Here is a 19,175-nt window from a genome sequence, read left to right as displayed (position 1 = left end):
TATCCTGCCCCTATCTTCAGGCAAAAAAAAAAAACCATATTCCCCCGTTCTGAAGCCCACTCACACATTTTTTCTTGAATGTTGGTGGAGTGGGTAGATGAGGACGCCTCGGCCCCATATCTCTTATCTATTTCTCTGAGTTTCTGTCTGTCCTTTATGCGCGACCAAACAACTGGACCAATCTTCACCAAATTTAGCTCACAGATACATCAGGTGTCCAGGAAGGTTTCAGACCGGGCCTCAACTCTCTCAGACGTACCGTTCCTGAGATACAGTATTCCCAAAACAATGAACTGCATTAGCCAATACAAACCTGCAATTCTTTCACTCATATTCCATCTGCTATACACATGGTCGCTACACATGCACACAGCATTACTCCAGGTGTATCCAACACTGATATCCAAACTGAGCTACACACAACAGAGGATTAGATACATAGCTCAGCACACATCAGAAGTTTAGATACACAGCTCAGCTTACACCATCACACATCAGGGGATTATATATACAGCTCAGCATACAGTATCACACATCAGAGGATTAGATACACAGCTCAGCACACACTATTACACATCAGAGGATTAGATACACAGCTCAGCACACACTATTACACATCAGGGGATTATATATACAGCTCAGCATACATTATCACACATTAGAGGATTAGATACACAGCTCATCACACATCAGAGCTTTACTCCAGGTTTCCATAACTACCCAGCCATTTTTCTTCACAGATTTAAAGGGGCAGGGCGCTGTAGATGACACTGTTACTCAAGGTCATATGCACACAGCTTTACTCCAGGTATCCATAACAACCAATCGCAGGATTTTCACTGATATCCAAACTGAGATACACATGACGCTTATGTACACACACACAGACGACATACAAAATACACCAGTGCAACTGAGCAATTGTTATGGGGCCACTACACAAACAAGAAATGAAACATAGCTGTGCAAAGTCGCGTCGTCCTGCTAGTTTATTATAAATTTCACCTTCACTAAAATTCACGTCATTAATTTGCATCAGTAACTATGAGCAAAAACCAGTAGTGAAGACTATACAGTAAGGTATAAAAGAAAATATTTTCAATTATTCAGTTTTTTTAACCCGTTCATGGTTTTGACATGCAATCACTGATCAATACACTGACATGTAAATAAGGCCTTAATACGACGTATGCTGAGACCAAATTCAGCAGGCAGGAAATTAAATAAAAATATTTGCGCATTTGTTACAATTTTGTCCCACAGGCCTTAATAAATTTGGTTCACATCAGCCTTGCCCTCTAATGCAAGAATGTCTTAGAAATATTCATTTTCAAGTCCCAAGTGTCAAATGACTGTGACTACAGGTTATTAACACAATCACACAATGTCAGCATTGTTTTCTCTTAATCACACTCAGTTTCAGATTTCCTCCATAGTTTCAGTTTTTCTAAAATCATCATTTATAGCAGAATAAAATATACCTAGCATTTAGGGCCCTTTGACATTAACAATTGTTCTGTGAAAATGAAAATAAAAAAATCAAACAGCACACAGCCATTATTGTTATGCCTTTCACACGTACGTTATTTTTTTAGAGATGTAGAGAAACTAAAAAAAAAAACAAAAAACAATCTTTTAGAAAATGGTGCACTACTCCCGGAAACACTGCAATACCAGGTCAATGCGTGGAGTGGACAGAGCAAGCTCTTTTTCCATCTACCTGTTCCCAAAATCCATTTAATATATGGTCCCCAGATTGGGGACGTATCAGATATTAAACTGATAAGAACAGATACTACATTCAACCTCAGCCAGAGGGCCAGAAGCGATGCACTATTTTTCTTCAGTTCTATATTTGTCTCAGCCATTCATATCTATGGATCTGTGAAAAAAATAAGTATATAAAATCAAAGAGACATCATCCGTGTGGTGTTCGTTTTTGACACATACATTGCTATAGCTGTGGAGCAATGCAGGCATGATATTTCATGCCTGGATCACTCCCTCCCTTAGGGCTCGTTGACAAGGGGGGCGGATTTTGACCATATTTTGACTCGGGGAGCCAAGTGAAAATATGCTCAAAACCCACCTGCCACGATGTCGCGGCTTCCCCCACCCCGAAGTCGGCTCAAATGAATGGGACGCCGCCGGATGTTGCGGCTGCCAGACGGAAGCCGTGGCTCAGCGAGCCGCGGAATCCACCTGAAGAAAGGGTAGCTCGTTTCTCCATAGACCACCATTGTAAAGGGGTGGATTATGACGTGGATTCCTCTGTCAAAATCCGCCCCTTTGGCCCCTTGATAACTAGCCCTTAGTACATAAGCTGACTGTGAATTCAAATTATATGAACTCAAATTTAAATGAATAGCTGGACAACTCCTGATTTCCCTGTCCCAGCCCTACCTACACTTCAATTTACTCCCAGTATGAGGGTAAGTTCACACCAGGTTTTTTGGACCGGAACCTGAGGCAGAGGCCGCCTCAGGTTACAGTCCAAAAGCTGGGTAGCCGCAACTGAACGCCAGCGCACTCCAAAGGCATCCAGCCGCACACTCCACTCTGGATTAGGCTCAATGACTCGGCCTGAAGAATGAGCATCTTCTTTTTTTCCGGGAGCCGGAAGAAATGGCTCCTGGAAAAAAACTCCTGAGTAGCTCCCATTGATTTCAATGGGAGTCGTCTTTTTGGTCAGGATTTTGAGGAGGATACGGCCTCAAAATTCTGACCAAAAAACTACGTGTGAGCTTGTTTCATGGATTTGGTGGGAGCTTTTTTTTATATATATAGTGAGAGGGAGAGAGAGAAATCTATAGGAAAACTCCAGACCCAAAGAAAAAAAAAAAAAAACAGGAAAAATAAGTGAGGAAATTTACAAAAAAAAAACAAAAAACAGCTACACAAAATTGCACAATGTATGTACGGCTTTTTAAAAATTAAATAGAAAATGACAATAGAAGAAAATGACATAAAAACAAAGTGTGTTCCCCCCCCCCTCCCCCCACAGGTCCAGATCTTGTTGCCCGTCTTAAGGACATCCGGAATGAAATATCTCACTGCCTCCCTCAACAACACGCTAGATTCTTTCCAGGTCGTATGGTCGCCCTGTGATGCATACTGTGCTCTACGTGGCCTATGACTCCTCCCTTCCCCTCTCTCTCCCCCCCCCCTCCTCTCTGGTCTCTTTTCTCCTCCCCTCTCGTTTTCTTTGACCGCAGTATTTGCAGATTACCTTGTCTACTGCTTTATTTCTGTTTGATTTTTTCCTTGTTTGTACAAAAAATTTATGAAAATGTTCAATAACAATTTACAGTTTAAAAAAACAAAAAAAACAAAAAAGTGTGCAGCAATTTCTGTTAACTTTGGACACACATTAGGAAAATAAAATATCGTGGCCGATGCTATCTGAAATTATATACCTAGAATACATGGAAAAATGTAAGCGGTTAAACGTAAAAAAAAAACCCACTATATAAATTTGGCATTGCCTTAATCATATCAACCCATAGAATACAGGCGATATTTCATTGCATTTCATTGCACAGTAAACGCCATAAAAACAAAGGCTGTAAGAAAATAGTACAAACATAGTTTTTCCCCCAATTCCACCCCATTCAGAATTTTTTTCCAGCTTCCCACTACATCTTACGGAATATTAAATGGTACCAATACAAAGTACAATTTGTCCTGCAAAAATTAAGCCCTGATATGGCTCTGTGAACCAATAAATAAAAAGAGCTATGTGTTTAGGAAGATGGGGAGTCAAAAACAAAAAAAAAAATGGGAAAGGATTAATGTTGCGTGACCTTTTGTCAAATGATTTTAATGCAATATTTAATCACACGACAAATGACACTGTATAGCCCTAGCCTAAATGTTTACAAGCTTAAGAAGTCATATGACAATTACCCTAATTAGTCATGGTGGGAGGTGGGACAGCTTCAGTTTAGTCATGCTGTCCTCTTGCTAATCACACCCCTTGTACATGATTGACATCGCCCTCACACTCCCTGACATCACAAGGGAGGTGTGACTAGTAAGAGGATAGTGTGGCACGCTGAAGCTGCCCTCCACGACTATTTAGGTTAATTTCCATATGACTTTTTATGAGTTTAAACAGTTATAACTTCACTTTACTGCAACAGAAAGAGAACAGAGGGGCACCAACGGATAGAGAAGAACTTGGCCCGAACGGTGCAAAGCTTGCCTGAATTATCAAGAACCTGCCATAGATTAATGCACCCATTAGATTAGTCACCCATCAACCACAGAAAACTGTTGCAGATGAGTTGATAAATTCCCCCAATAGCAATAGTTGTCTGTTACAGTATCTATAGTTTTCCTGCTTTCCCCTTCTTCAATATGTCACATGACCACAATGTGACCTCTTTTTTTCTAACATGGATTGCTGTGCAAACATGAGGTCTGCCTTTACTATCTGCAAATGCTATTGAGTATGATCATGTGACCTCAAATTCTGCCCTAGCACTTGCAGGTGATTTTTAAAAGAAAATGCAAGAGTTTTTGTCTGCATTTGATGAAGAATGCACCATGTGAACCTAGTGTCACTGTCAAGTTGCCCAATTACCTTCCCCAGAATTATCAGCAGCAGCTGCTGCAATTCTCAGGACCTGTGATGACATCATCCTTCCAGTGCACGATCCTTGAAGATATACTGGGATTTAATCAAATGCACACAGTTGCACCTTTTGTGCTCCCTTTCAATTTCTGTCACAATTCACTAATCAGGTGCAAGAAGTTGATAAATTCCATGCACATATTCTAGCCATGTGTTTTGTGCCTTCGTAATAAAACGTCACAGACATAGAACAGAATGGTATTTAAATAAACAGAAACGAGTGACTTCTCTGCATATGCAAAGATGGCTTCAAATCCATTCAGCTTGTCCTATGAAGAGAGCTCCTCCTCTATTTTTTCAGTCTTTGAGCAAACTTTGGTGACCAAATCCAAAATGAAAAAGAATTTCTTAAAAGAAGAGTGGGGCCAGATCCACCGCACGCTCTGCTCCCCACTAGCTACACCTCTGCTCTGCATTCTTGATGCAGCCTGCAGCCATGCAATTATTCACTTGAGTTGGCAATGTATTTTAGGATTTTACAAGTAATTTAATATGATTTATACAATTGTTTTTAATGTTAAGTCTGCTAAGTGTGTCTTATGCTTGTGCAATTGTTTCCTGTAGACTGCAGTTTTTTGCGTGACTACTTTAGGATACATTTTTTTTTGTATTAAAAAGTTTAACAAATTATGATTATCCTAGAAAAAATTTTTTTAAATCACACAGACCCCATAGGCTATAATGGGGTCCATGTGCTTTCCGCGCGGAGTCTGCATGAGCCATGCGGAGAGGAAAGTAGTTCATGAAGTACTTTTCTGTCCACATGTTCCCTGCAGACACTGCGTGGAACACGCAAGGACCTCATTATAGTCTATGGAGTCCGTGTGCTTTCACTGCTCACCGCGAGGTGCGATATCAAGAATAGCCAATGTGCAAATATATGACACTGTGCTTGGTAAGTGCTGAAGATGACACAGCTGATCAGACCCCTAATTAACCCTAATTAATGACCTGCACAGTGAGAAATTTCCTCTGATTTTTACTTTAAGTGTATGATCCTACAGAGTTCTTTCCACAAGGATCTGGAGAGTTTCCACACCAAAATCAACATAGAAAATTCTTGTAAGAAATCTCCTACTCAATTCATTGGGAAACGGTGCTGTCTGTTCAACAGGCAAATGTTTTTGCTCATAAGGTTTTTCAAAACCACGGCGAGGAAAAAAAAGAAAGGGGCATGTCAAATATTACCGAGGAATCAGCACAAAATCCACAGTACTATTCAAAAGAAGTCAATGGTAGGCTGAATAACGTTACTAAAACCTCATCAAAACTGCATGAAAACATTCATCGCAGTACAAAAACCTCATGTAACAGTAATGGAATTTTGAATTGTTAACTTCTCTCTTTGTTAAAATCTCTGTGTGAATATACCTTTAGGGGCCTTTTATATTTCGGAAATTAAGAAAGAATTAGGGCAGACCTCCAGTTCCCCGCGGCAAAAATCCAAACTAGAGCTTTGGCTTTCTGCTGCGGCTAAGTGTCTTAAATAGAGATGAGCGAGTACTGTTCGGATCAGCCGATACAAACAGCACGCTCACATAGAAATGAATGGACGTAGCCGGCACGTGGGTGGTTAAGCGGCCAGCCGCCGTCAAAGCGGAAGTACCAGGTGCATCCATTCATTTCTATGGAGCGTGCTGTTCGGATCGGCTGATCAGAACAGTACTCGCTCATCTTTAGTCTTAAACTCAGAATCCCCCCTTAAAATCAACTCAAAATTTCTATGTGTGAACATACTCTTAGATCCCATGCATATGACCAAATGTGTGTCTAATATGGATCAGAGTTTACAGCAGAATACAGTCGATGACACCTGAAGTGACATCCAAGTGCAATCCATGATGCATTCATGTCTAAGGAGCAGAATAGCAACTGCTCTATCCTGATCCATGTAATAAGAATGAAATGGAAGGCCCCATAGACGTCATGGAATGCACTCGGATAACATTCAGATTTCACTCCGAGCATCATCCAATAGCATTCTACTGCAAAATCGGCCCCACACTTGGTTGTGTCAATGTGGTCTTACACTAGGTTCAAACTAGCCCTGTCTCTCCATTCTTTGGGTCTGTTCGAGAACTCCAAACAACAGAGAGGCGGACTGTAAAAGCACCAGTTACACACAGAGCCCGGTGCACCCCATTGACTATAATGGGTCGGGTGCCTCTATCATTCTTCTGACACAGCAACCACTCTGGCACACATGTGAATGTAGTCTTAGGCAAAAAACTTCAATGAGCGATCAGAGAAAAACTGATAATTTACATCAATGTAGTGTCAGTTTTCATTCAGAGTTGTACTTCTTTGGGGTGTGTTTCATGCATGACTCAGACTATGTTAACATCCACACTGGAGACACCTCATATTGGGGACACCCACGCATGGCCATGGGCACCATAATTACTTTAGAAGCGCAACAAGCATTTTCATCAAAACTGATGGAGGCGTTCACTCCTCATTGTAGTTACTTGTGCCCCAAGAGCAAGTGGTGAACTACATTCATCACTCACCCTTCTGCTCCGGGCGCCGAGTACTGGTGTCACAGCAGGACCCAGAACAGAGAAAGTAGGGAGCAGAGGGGTCAGTGATGAAGGCAGATCAACACTTTCTAGTAACTGCACTGAGGAATGAGCGTTGATGAAAGCGTCATTGTGTTTCTAAAATAAAGCTGGTGCCAGTCACCAAGTTTGGGTGTCTGTCCTGGGCACGGGGAATTTGCATGCTGTACATGCGGACATCACCGGGTAAGGGGGCATTGTGGGTGCCATTATGTTACTGGTTTAGTTTACCTAGAGACACAGTTCTAGGCTTCCTGCTAGGCTTCTTGGTTGCTGTACACCACAAGGATTGTGTCCAGAGCTCTGGGTGGACTTGTACCTAGAAAACATAACAAAAAACCTTTATGTACTTGTGTTTTCTTTTCTCAGTATAAAGACACCTATGCATTATAATATCATTTATGGAATATGACAATAGTGAGATTGTATTCATTTACAATAACCCTCTGAACATAGCAACCTTCCCTTTAAAGCATAACTAATCTTTCAGACAACTTTTGATTTTCTGTCAGTGTTTGTGTCATTAGTAAATTTTGTAATATACGGTACTTTATTTTGTAACAAATTTTGTATTCATTCTGTTAATTCTCCACTTTTTCACTCTTCCTCTTGATACTGTATAGAGAGTTGTTCTCGTCTCTCACTGAATGTTACTGTTTGAAGTGATCCTCCCCTACCCACATTTTCTCTACATGTTACACAGTCCCCTACTCCTGAACACAGTAACATTCAGTGAGAGGCAGCAAAAGCTCTCAACACAGAAACAACGGAAATAGTTAAAAAAAAAATTGCAGGTTTTCACAGAAATGATCCAAAATTTGTTAATAAAGCATATTACAAAATGTATTTATTACACAAATACTGCCAGAAAATCCGAAGTTGTCCGAAAGTTTAGTTATGCTGTAAGACTGGGTTTAGATGGTGCTATTTAAGGCTAGATTTATATGGTCCTTTTTTTTTTTTTTATTGAAGAACTTTGGGTAATTTTAAATTGCAGTAAGGAGTAGACGTTTGCATGGCGTAGACGTAGGAGTAGACATATGCATGTAATCTGTATGCCAATCACCATTAACTCTTAGGTAACATAACGCAGTAATGGTATGTTGCTGCTGAAGCGCTAATGCAAAGTATGACATCTAAGGGTGCATTCACACTACGTAACGGCAGCGCGTATCACAGCCGTACACGCCAGCGCTACAGCAGGGCTGCCGAACACTTCCCATTCATTTCTATGGGAGCCGGCATGCGAGCGCTCCCCATAGAAATGAATGGACTGCTTTTTTCCATTCATTTCTATGAGGAGCGCTCGCATGCCGGCTCCCATAGAAATGATTGGGAAGTGTTCGGCAGCCCTGCTGTAGCGCCGGCATGTACGGCTGTGATACACGCTGCCGTTACGTAGTGTGAATGCACCCTTAGGCATATTTGCAGCTATATCGTCCCCAATCTGCCCCTCTTCCCCCCACCAGTGTGCTCAGTAGTACCAAATCTCATCAGTGACCCAGGACTGTCTGTGCCACATGGTTGATCGTGCCCATTAAGAGGCTGTGTATGGAGGATTGCAGTGTACACCGCATTCCAAATTATTATACAAATTATATTTTCTATATATATCTTCAACCATTAGAGTATAAATCTAATTGTATTGGTCAAACATCACAATAACATTTTTTTACACAACTTAAAGGGGCTCTATCAGCAAAATCATGCTGATAGAGCCCCACATATGCGTGCATAGCCTTTAAAAAGGCTATTCAGGCACTGTAAAAGTTAAATTAAACTACCCCGCCGTTTTAAAATAATAACTTAAAAAAGAATGTGATCTACTTACTGAAGGTGCACGCTGGGCGGGCATTCAGGGTGCGCCGTCTTCTTCTTCCCCGCCTCTTCTTCCTCTGACGTCTTCGGGTCCCGTCCTCCTCCGGCGCTCGCTCGCGGACACTGACAAAAAAAAAATAGCCCGGGCGCATGCGCAGTAGCACGCGGCTTCTACTACGGCTACTGCGCATGCGCCCGGGCTATTTTTTTTTATCAGTGTCCGCGAGCAAGCGCCGGAGGAGGACGGGACCCGAAGACGTCAGAGGAAGAAGAGGCGGGGAAGAAGAAGATGGCGCACCCTGAATGCCCGCCCAGCGTGCACCTTCAGTAAGTAGATCACATTCTTTTTTAAGTTATTATTTTAAAACGGCGGGGTAGTTTAATTTAACTTTTACAGTGCCTGAATAGCCTTTTTAAAGGCTATGCACGCATATGTGGGGCTCTATCAGCATGATTTTGCTGATAGAGCCCCTTTAAAAAAAAAAAAAAATCAAAATACACTGTTCCAAATGATTATGCACAGAGTTTCTAAAGTTTATAGGTGATAAAGAACTGAAATGGTTTGTTGAATTTGCAGCATTATGAGGTCACATTTACTGAAATCAAAAGCCATTTCAGTCCAAAAATATTTACAGGCCAAGTTACATGTTAACATAGGACCACTTCTTTGATATCACCTTCACAATTCTTGCATTCATTGAACTTGTGAGTTTTTGGATAGTTTATTCTTGCATGTCTTTGCAGGATGTCAGAATAGCCTACCAGAGCTGCTGTTTTGGTGTGAGCTGCCTCCCACTCTCATAGATCTTTTGCTTGATACTCAAAAGGTTCTCAAAAGGGTTGGGGTCAGGGAATAAGGTGACCGACCACACCATGGGTTTCACTCCTTGTCCAAATCAACCAATGACTCAAAGGTATTCTTTCCTGCATGAGATGGTGCATTGCCATGCATGAAGATAGTTTTGCTACAGAAGGATCAGTTCTTCCTTTTGCACCATAGAAAAAAGTGGTCAGTCTGTATACTTCGTACAGGTCATTTTCAAACCTTCAGGGACCCTAAAGATGCCTACTAACTATCTCCCCATTATTCCGGCCTGAAACATGACTCCTCCATCTCCTTGCTGACTTGTTGCAACATGGTGGCCATCCACCAACTATCTACTACTCCAACCATCTGGACCATCCAGGGTTGCTCAGCAATTATCAGTAAACAAGATTGTTTTAAAATTAGTCTTTTTGCAACCGCTGCAACTGTTTCTTTTTGTGAGCAATGTGTAGTGGTGGCCAAATAGTATGTTTAAGCAAGCCTCTGGAGAATCCTACACCTTGAGGTTCATGGGACTTCAGAGGCATCAGCAGCGTTAAATACCTTGTTTGCTGCTTTGTATTGGTATTTTAGCAGCTGCTCTCTTCATCAGATGAATTTGTCTGGTAGAAACCTTCTTTATTATGCCTTTATCTGTACAATTTTCTGCCACAAATCTCTTCACAGTTGTCTGCAGAGAGATCATTTTTCTTTCCCATATTGCTTGAAACATGTTAATAGTGTTAATAGACGCCTGCATAAAATCTTTATGCAGGCGTCAGAGGTGATGCCGAAAAAAGAAGGGGAGGATCCAGCAGAAGATAGAGGCGTCGCTGGAGCCTGTTTTCGAGCAGCAGTGGGGACGCCCCCATCGCTGCAAGAGAACCAATTTGCATACCGGTAAAAACCGGTATTTCTAAGGAACGGCGCGGCGGAGATCACATCTAAAGGTAAGAGACGAATAGCCTATCTAAAGGTAAGAGACGAATAGCCTTTCTAAAGGCTATTCCGACATCTTATCTACAAAAAAACAGTTTTTAATGGTAGAATCCCTTTAACAGAAGGGAAACGTCTAAATGCTTCCTTTATATTTTCAAATCTTTTCAAGCCACTCCTGAAAAAAATAAAAAGCAGCAAAATCTGCAACAAAAAATGCTGCATATCCACAACGGGGACCTTATCCTCAAGTAGTGCCTCCTCTAATTGGGCTCACTTAACAAACTAATTATAACAGGTGTTTCATTGTGCCCTGAGGCACAATATTATCCATGAGTATAATTGAAAAAATAAAAAATTAAATCTTTATGACATTTAAATCTGATGCGGTGTACCAACTCTTAGAAGATTCTTGGGTCAAGTTCCCTAGTGGGAGAACAAAATAATGTAAAAATTAAAAAAATTCAAAAGTGTTTAAAAAAATTGAATAAATTAAGTCCCAAAAGGGCGTTACTACAAGAAGACAGAAGAGGCAGGCGTGCCCGAAGCTGAAGTCGCATCATTTATCCCCGCCCATGGTGCACGATAGGTAAGATTAGCATATATGTTTTAATGCTTTTATTTAAAAACGGGACCGGGATTTAATATAACATTTACGGTGCCTGAATAGCCTTTTTAAAGGCTATTCATGCATATGTGGGGCTCTATTAGCCTAATTTTGCTGATAGAGCCCCTTTAAGGCTATTCCGACGTGTTACTCAGAAAAAAAATGTGTTTGAAAGATAGGATCCCTTTAAAAAACACAATAGAAAACAATGTAAATTAGGTTTTGCTGTCATCGTCCTGACTCATTGTAAAAAGGTAACGAGTATCAAAAAATGCATTGTTTTTGAGACTATAATAAAACTTTAGCTGATTGTACAAAGAAGTGGATTTTGGGGCATTTCTTCATATCGTGGTATGGTGGTATACCATGGTGGTTCAGCACCTCTAGGTTTACCCCCATTTCGGCATCTCTATACCACCTAGACATCTGGGCTATGCGTCTGGTGGATTTAGACGCCTGGCTGTAAGCACCATCACTATAAAGTATGTATTAAATTACCACTATAAAGTGGTATTAATTATTCGCTTCTCTCACCATTTAAGTAGAGTACCAGCCAATTGGTTTATGGGATAGCGTAAATGCCAGTTTCTGTGATATTACTTCCCTACGAGAGCTCAGTTTCCCTTTTTTCTGCATGTGTCTCGGTACTCTAAATTCTGGGTGTAGTTTCCAAAATGTGGTCACTTTTTCAAGGTTTCCATTGTAACTGTACTTTATGGGCTCTGAAAATGAGTCATGGAATGCAAAAACTATTCCTGCACAATATGCCCTCCCAAAGCGAAATAGTGCTCTACCCTCCAATACAAAAAATATTGATCAATTTTTAGTACTTACATGAAGTACAATGTGTCATGAAAAACCATTCTCAAAATTACTTGGATAAGCTAAAGCATCTCTTCATGTTATTACCACATAAATTGAGATATGTTAGTACAGAAAAATGGGGTTGTACTTGAGGTTGGGGCCCTACGTGACGTGACTTTACAGGCTCTGCATAGCAAATCCCATCCACACACTGCAAAAATATATGCGCAGTGGACACGATGAAATTTCCAAAGCCATTGGGGTTTTTTCAAGTTCCATACACTATACTGGAGAAAAAAAAAAAAAAAACTAAAAACTCCTCAAAAACGCTCCAAAAAAGCCTCATGTAAAAAAAAAAAAAAAAAAAAAATGTTTCAAAAAACCATTTCCTAATTCCTGAAGCAGATTTTTTCCTTTCCAAAAAACTCTGTATGAACTCAGCCTTAATAGGTTAATAAATGCACACCGTCAGGGTCTGGGGTTGCTAGGTGGGGTGGCATAGACACACATTTCCAGTTTCTTTTAGTCCAAAACAAAGGTAGAGTTTCTTTTCACTCAAAAAGGTAGTGCAGCAACAAAGGAAACAATACAAAAATAAATACCTGCCCGGCTAGGTTCTAACTAAACATAGAATAGGTTACCTCACCTACAATAACAGAAATCCAAAAAGCCAGTAGAATCATTCAGGACACAAAAATATGACCTTTCTGTTGGCTCTCCAGGCAAACTCTGCCAAAGTGTTGCTGCTGGAGCTGGCTTCTTAAGCCTCCTTGACGAGGAGACTCAACAGCTGAGTCGCTGCTGGAACATCCCCAAAGTGTGGACTGGAGGGGGGTGGAATCACAGGTCCCACTACCAATCCTACCGGTCATTCCTGAAAATCCAGCCCAGTACTGAGCATTTACCAAAATGCTCAGCAGACGAAAGTTGTCTGCTGAGAACAAACATTCCTGGAGTTTTCTTATCTCACCCACCTGAGTAGTCTGGATGAGATGTACACACCCTCCATTACCTGACCAGCCATCAGCTTACAACATATACACCTTTAGCTGTGTTTTGAGTGATTTCTGGGTGTCTCTGGGAGCTAATGGTATCTCCTGCTTTTGTTTACTGGGTTCTGTTTCCTGCTATGTAACTTCCTCACCAACCCCTCTCACCTCACTCCTCCCTCTTATACACCCCCTCCCTGTCACTCTAGCTATCCTGCCCTTCCCTACCTACTCAGCCCACCCCCGACCCATATCATATACTTACTCTCCACATTTCTTCTTGTAATGTGTCTGTGTCCTGTGTCTGTGCGTGCTCTTCTCCAGCAATGATCCACCTCTACTGCGCAGCACGTGCACACTGCTTGGTGAAGAGTGTGCACCCTGCCGAATCAGTACAGAGGGAGAAGCCGTCTCACCGGAAGAAGCGTGGAAGGTAAGTTTAATGGGGAGGATATAGTAGCGACTATCTATTTCTGGAAATGAGGAAATGGATCGTCGCCGGATAATCAGAAAATGTCCCTGGAGCGGTCACTATACATTTTTGATTAATAATGTTATTTAGAAAATAAGAGTTTAGATTACTGTAGGAATTTCCAGTTATCTTGGACAACCCCTTTAAGACTGATATGTAAAATGATAGTCTTGATAAATCTCCCCCATATGCAAAATAAATTGTACATGCTATAGTAAATCTATTATCTGATCTCTGACGTTGGTAGCTGTGCCCTAGCTGCTCTATTTAGACATGTTAAATTTGCCTTTTCCTTTGTATGTTGCTTCCTGCGTAAGGAATGTGTCTGTATCTGCTCTCTACAACTGAATGATCACCTCTCCAAGACCTTAGTGTCTAGTTAGGCTGGCTGGGGGAGGGTGACAGCCTACAGCTAGAAGGAAATGCTGAAGGGAGTTGGAATGTTCTAAGACCTATCACTGTCTTTTTCTGATTTGTAATTCTGCAGTATGCAGTGACCCTTACATTCTCCTTGACCACATATATCACCCATTCCAGACTATTTTAAATGACTTACATATTCATGGCTTTAAAATATGTACAAATGCACTCTTCTGTGTCTCATGACTGTTACATTCAAGCATTGTGCAAATTTAAAACAAAGCGTGAATGAGATTTCTGTTTAATGAAGAAAAAATGTGTCAATGTAGTAAGTGAAAGGGAGTATAATTAGGATCACTACTGAAAGCTATTAGAGGGGCAGCACTGCCTCAGAGCGGAGGTTAGATCTTAGAAGCTGCTTCACATTTTACACTTTTCAAAGACGCTTACAGCCTGTCTGAAGACAATTACACCCTTTGAAACCATGTGCCCCTCTCATAGTCCATAAATTCATTATTTTGTCTAAACATCAGAAATCTGCTGCAGTGAATACACTTCATGTACTTTTTATTCCGCAGATAATGCCTTTAATACTGCCAAAGTCTGCATTCCCCTGCTCTGGAGGTTCACAACCTGAATTCCCCTACCCCCTACATAGTAGGGGCGGTTACTCTTAGGGCTAGTTCACACGGGGCTAGTGACCGCGTATTTTTGTCCTGATTTTGATGCGGGAAGCCGCATCAGAATAGGACCAAAATGCGCTTGCCGCGACTTCCTGCTCCGGAGTAGATGCAAATGAATGGGCCTAGTCCCGCGGGTGCTGTCACGAGGCGGGCGCTGCAACAAAATCAGTCGCGGAATCCGCCTAAAGAAAGGGCAGCTTGCTTCTTTTTTCCGTGAGCGGGAACAAACCGCTCACAGAAAAAAGGACGCTAGCGGTCTACATAGACCTCTATTGTGAGGGGCGGATTTTGAGGCCTCCTTTTTCCCCGTGTGAACAAGCCCATACACTGCACATGACTTACTGATATCACAGTGTAGTCTTGCTTCTGAGAAATTCAGCTTGTATTCCATATGAGAACTGCAGGTGAAGCTACACCTGCTAGAGGGCTTTACATATTGCAACATTTTTCACCTCCCAAAAAACTCAAATTAAGGTGTCTTTATATTCCCCATGAAATAATCCCACTTCTGAGATCTAGGTGAGTAGTCCTTGTGTCATACAACATGCACCTGCTGTCCCACAATTCTCCTGTGCTGTCCGACATGCCGAGAAGATGCACCAATTGATGTTACACACTTTCCCCTGCTTTCAGAGCAAGAAGTTGCAATTCAACTGCACAAGTGTGACTGACTTAGCACATAGCTAAGGGTAGGTTCACACTACTGTTGTTTAGTGTTTGACGTTCTCATTTATCACAGGATGAGAACAACGGACATTAAATGACAGATGCAGATCGAATACCCTCCTTTAGGTGTCTGTCTGCATTCACCCCAATGTAAAAAACATGACGGGAGCTTTTGCCCACCGTGTTTTTCACTTTTCTAAGCGCAGAAAAAGCTGTGCATACAGGACTTATTCTTCTGTTACAGAACTAAACAAACATGATAGAAGACAGCGCCTGTCATATTGTTTACATTTGTGTCAATGGGAAGGGACACAGATGGGGGGGGCTTTGTCTGTGTCTTTTACTCTCCTACTGTCAATGCTCATAGTTGTATTCCCATTATGGATGACAGCATCAGATATTCTTAACGATAGTGTGAATATTGCCAAAGCCAAACAGAGCCATTGGCAACAGAGCAAAGAAAAAATGACCTGCAAATATACTAAAAAATTACTATACTGGAAACCAGAGTAAGGGCTCGTTCACATCTGCGCCCGGTCTCCATTCTGCAGGTTTCCGTTTCCTGCTCAAAACAGGGGCAGGAGACGGGAACCTGCAGGACTCTTTCATACCCATTCATTTGAATGGGTTTGAAAGATGTCCGGCCATGAGCGCCGGTGAGCATTTTATGCTCTCCGCCGCGAAACCGGTTTTTATAAATCGGACACAGAGTCGGATATGCAGTACTCTGACCGGTTTAAAAAAAACGGTTTTGCGGCAGGGAGCATAAAATGCTCACCGCTGGACCCGGTCTGACAGGTTTCTGTCTTCTGCATGCATAAGACGGAAACCACAGAATGGAGATCGAATGCTAGTGTGAACCTAGCGTAAATAGTAAATACATGTATATTGCAAAGGTGTTAGGGCTAGTTCACACGGAGTCTTTTGGCAGTGGATTTTTTTTTTAACGTAGATTATGAACCCCATATAGGGATCACAATGTACATTTTTTTTCCTATCAGTATGTCTTCATAGAATGGGAGGAAATCCACGCAAACACGGGGAGAACATACAAACTACTTGCAGATGTTGTTCCTGACGGGATTCGAACCCAGGACTCCAGTGCTGCAAGGCTGCAGTGCTAACCACTGAGCCACCGCTAGTAGCGGAAAAAAGAAGTGAGCTACCCTATCTTGCCACGAGGCTCCGACCCATTCATTTTGGCCCAATCCGGAACGGAATGCCGCAACGGGATGCCAATGCACCGCACTGGCATGGCGTCGCGGCATCCACATCCTAAAGTGTACGTACTGAACTCAGTGTGAAGTAGCCCTAAATCACTAATCCTACTATGCTGGGCAAACTCTTCAGGGTTGTTGCAGATTTTGCTGACTTTATTGAGCCATAGTCAAGAGTGGATTTCACAGAAGGGAAACGGCCGGGGCCCAACGGGCCAGAAACACCGCGATTTGGCAGAGGCGGAAACGCCACAGGAAAAATTGTGGCGTTTTACAGTAATTGCAAAGGGGATGGGATTCATGCGAATCCCATGCCCACTTTGCGGGAAAAAAAAAAATCACAGCGCGGACATGCTGCGATTTTCCAAACCGTTGTGTTTTTAAGAAAATCGCAGCATGTCAATTATATCTACGGAAACGCCGCCGGCTCTCCCGTAGATATAATTGTAAAAGAAAGTCCGCGGAAAAAAAACTCGGCGAACTTTCTATTCAAATCGCTGCGGGAAGAACCGCAATGCGTTAACGCCGCAGTCCACACTTTAGCGCGGCAGTTCCGGCCGTGGGGACTTAGCCTTATACTTCTATTCCTTTTCAATCCACTCCTGACTTTGACACAAAAAACGCAGAAAAAACAATACGTTTCTGCAACAAGTGACCTTACTTAACCTTAGGAGAAAGCAAGACAAAGCTAAATAAAAAGTTGCAATCCCAAAACCGCGTGTTTTTACTGCTTTATGGCTGTGTTTTGGAGTTCTCTTTCTCCTCAAATACATCTAGAGAAAAAAAAAGGCATTTTTGCATGTAAACATAACATCTTGGATTATGTCACATGTACAACAGCAATTCTCTTTGGTAAGACTGTGAAGCGGAGTGTTCTTCTCTGCTGCGTTTCTGCAATGTGTGATATAAGCCTTACAAACACCAATGCCCACATCTAGCTACCAGCAATGACAAGCAAAGAGGAGCTCAACTATGAAATGTACAACCAAGTATCACGTGGAAATAGAAGCCACACTGAGGAGGACTGACAGTAGGGGGCGCATGAGAGCACAGACATCAGGGAGCTCCAGAGGTATCGCCAAATCCTCATGGACGGGGATTCAAATCCTTGTCATTACACATGGACGTTACACAGCGAGCGCCAGAGCCAGCCCTGCTCCTGCATGTGGAGTGACTACATGTCCCCCTCACTACCACATAGACATGGCCCCCCCGCCATATACTGTATTATGTCACACACTGAACTAGAACAACAGCAGCACGTCCCTACAGAATAAGAGCACAGGAGCAACAGTCTGCCGCGTCCTCCATGTTGTCCCTCCCTATTACATGGGATTCTAGGGCTAGATACCCAGGACAGTTCCCTGGTTACCATGGAGATGATGGGACGAGAGGGTGATGATGCTCTCCACAAAGGCGGCCTGGATTGCTGGAGAGCAGCAGAACAACTTGCTGGAGAGAGCGGCACAGCCACAAGGCGCCTCCTCACAGCAGCCTGACAGGGCGACCAGCCTCACTAAGCTGCACGGCAGGAAAGTTCCCCGCTAGTCATTCAAAGTAGGCGAGGGAAGGGCGTGCACGGCAGTAATCCCCTCAGTGTCCTACAATGTCTGCCAGGCTGAGGTGTGACTGTCTCCGGCACACACTGAGCAGCAGTCACCAGATGGAGGAGCGGCCGCAGCCTGAGCCCCGCACACGACATGGCTAGGATGGAGGAGCACATACCTCGTGTATTCCACAGCTGGACATGAGCGCTGACGGCACCAAAACACCCCACTTACTACAACTACTTTACAATGGGCTCTTGCTTATAAGCCAGTCAGGGAAGAAAGCCAAAGCCCGCCCATGGGGTGGTATTAGCAAAAAAAGCAAGAATGGTCCCCATCTGACGTGTCTCTCCACCTCATGGCACTTCCCTTTAAAGCTACAAGTCCTGGCTATGTCTTGTCTCTCTCTGATCACACGTGTCTTGTAACACCTCTCAAGTAATATCCCATCGTCTTGATCTGAGTCCTCCTATACTGTTCTATCTTCCAGTTATGTGACTGCTCATGCAGGGAGTGTAAGATTCTTCAGCTGTCACTCTATATGAGCCTGCAGTACAATACAAAGTGACAGACACATCGCTTTTCATGTACTCACTGTCAGCTGACTTTCATTCTAGGTCAATTATTTTACACATAACCGTGCAAAAATTCTAGATTTTTCCCCCAAAACAAACTTGCATTAGTTTGCATTGTAACCACAGGTCATAAAAGCCTTTCGCTGCAAGGGGTTTTGAAATGGACAAATAAAATCTCATTTGCAACATTAAAAAACATACGACCCCTCCCCCCATACCTATATATTTGCTGAAATGCCTACAGCATTTCTAAATGTCACCACTCTGTACAAACAGGCACCTTCATGCAATTTTTGATTTATAGTGTGTTTTATAAAGAAAAAATGGAAATGGATATTAGCTGCTAAAAATGGAAACCAAAAAATAAGTGATATGAACCAAACCTCCTAAAAATAAGTTCAACATGTGCAGAGTTCATTCATATCACTAAGGGGGTGTTCACACTTGCGCCTAGTGTCCGCTCTGTGCCTCTTTTCCGGGTTTCCGTCCTCAGCCCAGAGAA

At 42.4% G+C, this 19,175-nt stretch overlaps 1 protein-coding gene and 1 non-coding gene across 3 annotated transcripts in view; both read right to left on the bottom strand.

Moving 5' to 3' along the window:
• AGPAT4 (1-acylglycerol-3-phosphate O-acyltransferase 4) overlaps positions 1–18,368 on the bottom strand; it is an 82,242-nt gene extending 63,874 nt beyond the window's left edge. The window contains exons 1-2 of one of the 2 annotated variants that reach the window (XM_075267852.1): positions 18,277–18,368; positions 7,426–7,513 (exon numbers count right to left, since the gene is read on the bottom strand). The gene's annotated coding sequence lies outside the window, so the exon portion shown is untranslated. The remainder of the gene's footprint in view (positions 1–7,425; positions 7,514–18,276) is intronic. The other variant, XM_075267854.1, reaches the window with a different exon arrangement.
• On the bottom strand, positions 1,641–1,830 carry LOC142198706 (U2 spliceosomal RNA). Its single transcript, XR_012715379.1, has one exon. It is a non-coding gene; the product is annotated as a U2 spliceosomal RNA (small nuclear RNA).
• Positions 18,369–19,175: the final 807 nt, after the last annotated feature.

This window comes from Leptodactylus fuscus, chromosome 3 (assembly GCF_031893055.1).
Source record: "Leptodactylus fuscus isolate aLepFus1 chromosome 3, aLepFus1.hap2, whole genome shotgun sequence".
Classification (NCBI taxonomy): Eukaryota; Metazoa; Chordata; class Amphibia; order Anura; family Leptodactylidae; genus Leptodactylus; species Leptodactylus fuscus.
This window is presented reverse-complemented; position numbering and strand designations above follow the sequence as displayed.